This window comes from Carassius gibelio, chromosome B19, assembly GCF_023724105.1.
Source record: "Carassius gibelio isolate Cgi1373 ecotype wild population from Czech Republic chromosome B19, carGib1.2-hapl.c, whole genome shotgun sequence".
Classification (NCBI taxonomy): domain Eukaryota; kingdom Metazoa; phylum Chordata; class Actinopteri; order Cypriniformes; family Cyprinidae; genus Carassius; species Carassius gibelio.
The window spans coordinates 34463959-34469958 of NC_068414.1; positions in this window are offsets into that span (position 1 = coordinate 34463959).

The following is a 6000-nucleotide window of genomic DNA, read 5'->3' on the forward strand; positions in this document are numbered from 1 at the left end:
TGTTTTTTGGTTTTGTGCATTATTATTTTACACGTGTTTTTAAATATTTTATTTATGCGCATTATTTTTAGATCTGTGACTGCAATACATTTAGCGGGAAAATAATCCCATATTACCTAGTTCTAATTACGTTTTCCACGCGTGTTTAGGAGTGATAGGTGAACTCGTATTTTTGTTTCAACGATGTGCCTTTTAACAGTATCAAGTATATTCAAAAACTAAACAAATCGTGCCTAAAAAGTTCAGGCATCTAGGCTAATGTAAAGTTACATGATGAAGTCATACTAGAGCACCTGTGCATTTTGAATGCGTTCTTTCAGTGCATTCTTCCGTGTATTCTAATACAGGCCCGTCGTCAAGGGGGGGCAGTGCCCCCCCAAATGACTTTTTGTGCCCCCCTAAACGTAACGCACAGAACAATTAACCAAACTTGCATTACTGTGCATTCACACCGCCGGCGTCGAGAGCGTCAAAGTGGCCGGAAGTCATTCATTTTCAATGTAAACCAGCGTCGAGCGGCGCGGCGCGACTTGGCCTTTGAGAGCGTCGAGCAGAGTTGAAATCAAGGCAACTTTATGGTAATGAGCTATGACGCGGTTGGGCAGCAACCAATCGGTACGTAGAAGTCAACCGCTTGAGAGGATTCCAGAGGACGCAGCTCCGATCCCAAGCAAAATAGAGGACAGGTTGATTATTGCTGTTTCGCGTTTGCAGTAATCTATGATGTGTCCCTGTTTACGTACAGGGACATAAAAAATAACTAAAAGTGATACGTGGACCAAGGTGTCTGAGATCGTTCATTTTAAGTAAAGGATCTTAATATTTCATCCACAACAACATTTAATGAGACTAATTTATACCGTTAACCTCCTTGTGGTTAATCTGCATAAGATCAAAAAGTCTGTATGCTTTGCGGCCACTTTCAATTTAAATCAAGCAGTCTATCAACGTCACAGCACTCACGCATCTTTCTGCAGTGTCGTGAGCAGAGAGGCAAGAGCGCTTTTTGACGCTCCCGACGCCGCTGGAGTGAACGCGCAGTTAGACGTTAGATACGGATTTAGATTATTGCACTAATAACGTTGTTTCAGCAGAACTTGGCTCACATGAACAGTAATCACTACAACGGTAACACTAGAAATGCATAACACATTACCTTCAGAAATGATTCAGACGATTCATTATTCAACGCATTATTACACAGAACATAATTTTAAATATAATTATATTCATAAATGACTGTTAAAACATCCCAAAACAGCACCCAAACCTTGCAAAGACCTACCTCATTAATTATTCAAATACAACAGCCAATGGCAAGTCTCCAGCAGCAGACCTTTCAATATGTTATTTTTGTGTTAGTAGTTTTATTAATTCAAATTACAATATGCAGTTTGTGTGTATAAGTATATGTATATGTATATATAAATCATGCAATTCATTTAGTTAAGCATACAGTATTGTATTGTTTATACTCAATTCCTTTGCGCAGCTGAGCTGCGAGTTGCATGTGATCTCAGAATAAATGTTTGGCGGTTTTGGAAATGTTAAGAGACAATAAACAGATACGTCGAGATCAAACGGTGAAGTATTTTATTTGAATAATTGAACAAAACAAGACTATTGTGGTCTATTTTAGTTATAGCCTAATATGGGTTTATGTTATGGTCCGTCTCAGATCATTAAAAAAAGTGTGCCCCCCTATGAAAATTAAATGCCCCCCCATTTGGTTTGTTCTGGCGACGGCCCTGTTTTAATACATTTATGAATGCACGTGAATGATCACAAAATTCAAGATATGGGGGTTAGAAAATATATTTTCTATATATTTATATCATTTTATGTAGTTAATCAATATCACACAAGAGTGCCATGTCAGTTTTTCTCAAAAAATCTGCATGATTAAAATGTGATATTAAGTTACTACAAACAATAATTTTATTACAAATACAAAATATTGCAGAATAATGTAATATAGCCTATGAATAATAGCCTAAAGAACCTTTGTGCCAAAAGGGTTCTTTCTTGTCATTATAGAACATTTTTGTTTAAGCATAAAAGGTTCTTTGGAGTTGAGTAAAGAACCCTATGGTTCTATATAGGACCCCAATGAACCCTTTTTGCTAAGGTTGTGTTGTCATAACGTTCACCTTGGAGATTGAAAATGTTTATTTTTTAAGACCCCAGGAGCCCAAATTCAGACCCAGAACAATAAAACCCACAGAAGGAGTTCAAAGGAGGAATCTTTATATTACCAAACTGCAGGGAGAGGAAGAGTAGATATAAGTCATGATCTGCAAGATTAACCACAATCTGATGTGATCAGTAAGTAAGAGAATAGTAAGAGAGTGATCTGCTCACCTGGTTATGTTCGTGGATGTTTCAACGTGGAAAGCAGCTTGGAATGGAAATATGGATATTTTATTCTTTAACAACATACTTTTCTTACCTTAAAATCAGTAAATGTTATGAACTTCAGATTTTGAATCATTTGAGTCAGTTCGGGAGTTCAGAGCGTGATTCATTTGAGTCAGTTTGGGAGTTCAAAGCGGGTTCGCGAATCATTTGAGTCAGTTTGGGGATCGCAAATCATTTGAATCTGTTCGGGAGTTTGGAACGGGATCGCAAATCATTTGAGTCAGTTTGGGAATCGCGAATCATTTGAATCATGTCGGGAGTTCGTAGCGGGTTCGCGAATCATTTGAGTCAGTTTGGGGATCGCAAATCATTTGAATCTGTTCGGGAGTTTGGAACGGGATCGCAAATCATTTGAGTCAGTTTGGGAAAGGCAAATCATTTGAATCAGTTCGGGAGTTCGTAGCGGGATCGCGAATCATTTGAGTCAGTTTGGGAGTTTGGAGCGGGATCGCGAATCATTTAGTCATTTCGGGAGTTCAAGCGGGTTCGCGAATCATTTCAGTCAGTTCGGGAGTTCAAAGCGGGTTCGCGAATCATTTGAGTCAGTTTGGGGGATCACGAATCATTTGAATCAGTTCGGGAGTTCGTAGCGGGTTCGCGAATCATTTGAGTCAATTCGGGAGTTCAAAGCGGATTCGCAAATCATCAGTTTGGGGATCGCAAATCATTTTAATCAGTTCGGGAGTCAGTAGCGGGATCGCGAATCATTTGAGTCAGTTTGAGAGCTCGGAGCGGGTTCGCAAATCATTTGGTCAATTCGGGTGTTCAAAGCGGGTTCGCAAATCATTTGAGTCAGTTTGGGGATTGCAAATCATTTGAATCAGTTCGGGAGTTCGTAGCGGGATCGCGAATCATTTGAGTCAGTTTGGGGTTCGCGAATCATAGCTGTATATGGATAGCCCAGGCATTTTTAACTAATTTAGTAGCTAGTTCTAATTACGTTTTCCAAGCGTGTAACTTGTATTTTTTGTTTTACTGATGTGCCTTTTGGTACCGGGTCCGAAAATAGCATGCCAGATGTTTGTGTCTCATTTGCATATCCTTCCTTATATGGTATATGGTGGGTTCATTTGAAAGCTTAGAGTGTTTTCTTTACAAAGAATACCATTAATTGGGGTTTTATGATACATAAAGTAGTCAAATTAAGCTAAGAAATATATCCCCCCCCCCCCCCATAAATTTCCATCTAACGATTGCGAATACGTTTTCATAAGAATGTGTATTTAAAATATTTTTCACAAAACAGTCAAGTCATATATCACAAGAAAGCTCTCATTCTCAGGAACCAAACTTTCTGAGCTTACACTGTAGCATTAGTATAGGCAGGCATTCAAAATTAGGTAGGAAAATGAAAAACGGAAATCCCCAAAATAGCATTTGTGCTTAAGAGGTTAACAGTATTAAGTATATTCAAAAACTAAATAAATCATGCCTAAAAAGTGCAGGCATCTAGGCTGATATAAAGTTACATGATGAAGTTATACTAGTGCGTGTGTGCATTTTGAGTGCGTTCTTTCACTGCATTATTCGGTGTATTCAAATACATTTATGAATGCATGTGAATGATCATAAAATTCAAGATATCGGGTTTAGAAAATGTATATATTTATGTCATTTTATGTAGTAAATCAATATCACACAAAGTTTTTTTTTTTTTTACCTTAAAAGGCATTAACATTTAATTACATTAATTACATAAAGTGCATTTTCTTTCCAGAAGTTATGACCAATACAAATGTCTTTGCACTGGTTTAAACTGGAATTGCAATACAGGTGTCTGTTGTCACTGTCTCCAGCTTATCCTCACATTAATTTTCCAGTGTACGGTGTCTATATACTTAAGCCCAAAGTAAACCGTAGCTTCTTTTTTATGCCTATGCTAGGGTGTGGTAATGGTTATTCGTGCTTTGATGCATCAGATAAGCTACTGGTTGATCATCAGCTAGGATCAAATACAGTCACGCAAGTCCGGTATTTAGTTTCGTTTTGTGCAGACGATGTTTAAAGTCTCATAATCCATGCTATCTTGTTTGCTTTACCAAAACATTTATCAATTCGGTTTCCCTTTTATTATTCACATATTTCTATCTTCATAATATTCTTTCTAAAATTGTAAACTTTATATTATACTAAAATATTTTGTGTACTATATTTTGTCTGTACATTTTGCATTTAGTCATTTAGCAGACACTTTTATCCAAAACTTACAAATGAAGACAACTGAAGGAATCAAAATAAAAGTGCTATAGCAAGTCTCAGTTAGCTTAAACACAGTACACATAGCATGGGATTTTAAATAATATAATAAATAAAAAGAAAACAGATAGAATAGAAAAAGAATAGAGCAAGCTAGTGTTAGAGGTATTTTTTTTATAATTGTGTAATAAATGAAAAGAAAATACAAAAAGACAAGAAAGATAGTTGGATTTTTAAAATTTATTTATTTATTTTTTAAAGAATAGAATTAGAATAATGAGTGTTAAAGTTAGAGGGTCAAATAAAGATAGAAGAGGTGTGTTTTAAGCCGATTCTTGTAGATGCCTGCTCGGATTGAGTTGGGCAGGTCATTTCACCAGGTGGAAACATGTTGTATTATATTTTTATTTTTTGTTTTCAGATTTCAAGGTAGCACATCTTAGAAGGGCAATCCTGTCTTTTATTATACTGCATTGCATGTAAGAGCTTTTGAGGGATGCTATTTCAATGTGACGCCAGACCCATGTTGTTTCGTCAAATTTGAGTTGGGTGTTCTGTTTGACTTCTCTTATTTATCCTTTATCCTGTTTGTCTGTTTATTCTCTTTCCTTAAGGTTGACAATTTATATTTTCATATTTGACAGACCAGTCCTTAGATGAGCATACTATACAGCTCATTTTGCATGCATTTTGAAGCTTTGCCAGTTGAAACTTTCAAGCGATTTTAAGTTGTTCAAGCACCCATGCAGTTTTTTTTGTGAGTGTTTTTTTTTTTGTATAGTTTATTCAATTTCTGTAGTATTACTTACTTCTGTTACACAATACAGATCCTTTTTAATAATTATATCTAAACTTCTACCCTTAACATGTTTTTTAGCAGGTGAAAGGTTGTTTAGAAATGTTGGTAACACTTTCTATGAAGCCCGTATTTATAATACATTATGAAATGTTCTTACGGCATTAGAATGAATGCATAATGCATTATAAAAGAACTTATAATATGTTGTATCATCTCATCAATATATAAAAAAACAATTTTAATATATTATATTTACTTAATTCTTGATTATAGCTTTTAAGAGTATGAGGATTTATAACACAATGAACACGTTGCATCCACTTTTACATAGGATAATACTTTTCATAGTTATAATGTATTATAAGTCTCATATCTTTTTCTGATGCTACTTTACTTAAACCGGTCAAAGAACCCTATAAGTAATAATAATAATAATAAATATCTCAAACAGCCATAAGATCAGATATCAGATCAGATGAATGTGTAATATGACAAATTTGCTTTGAACAATTTTTTATTGTAATATCAGTTTGATTATTTTGATGGTACCCTTTAGACAGCTGTTGATAAGTATCTCTGAAACTACA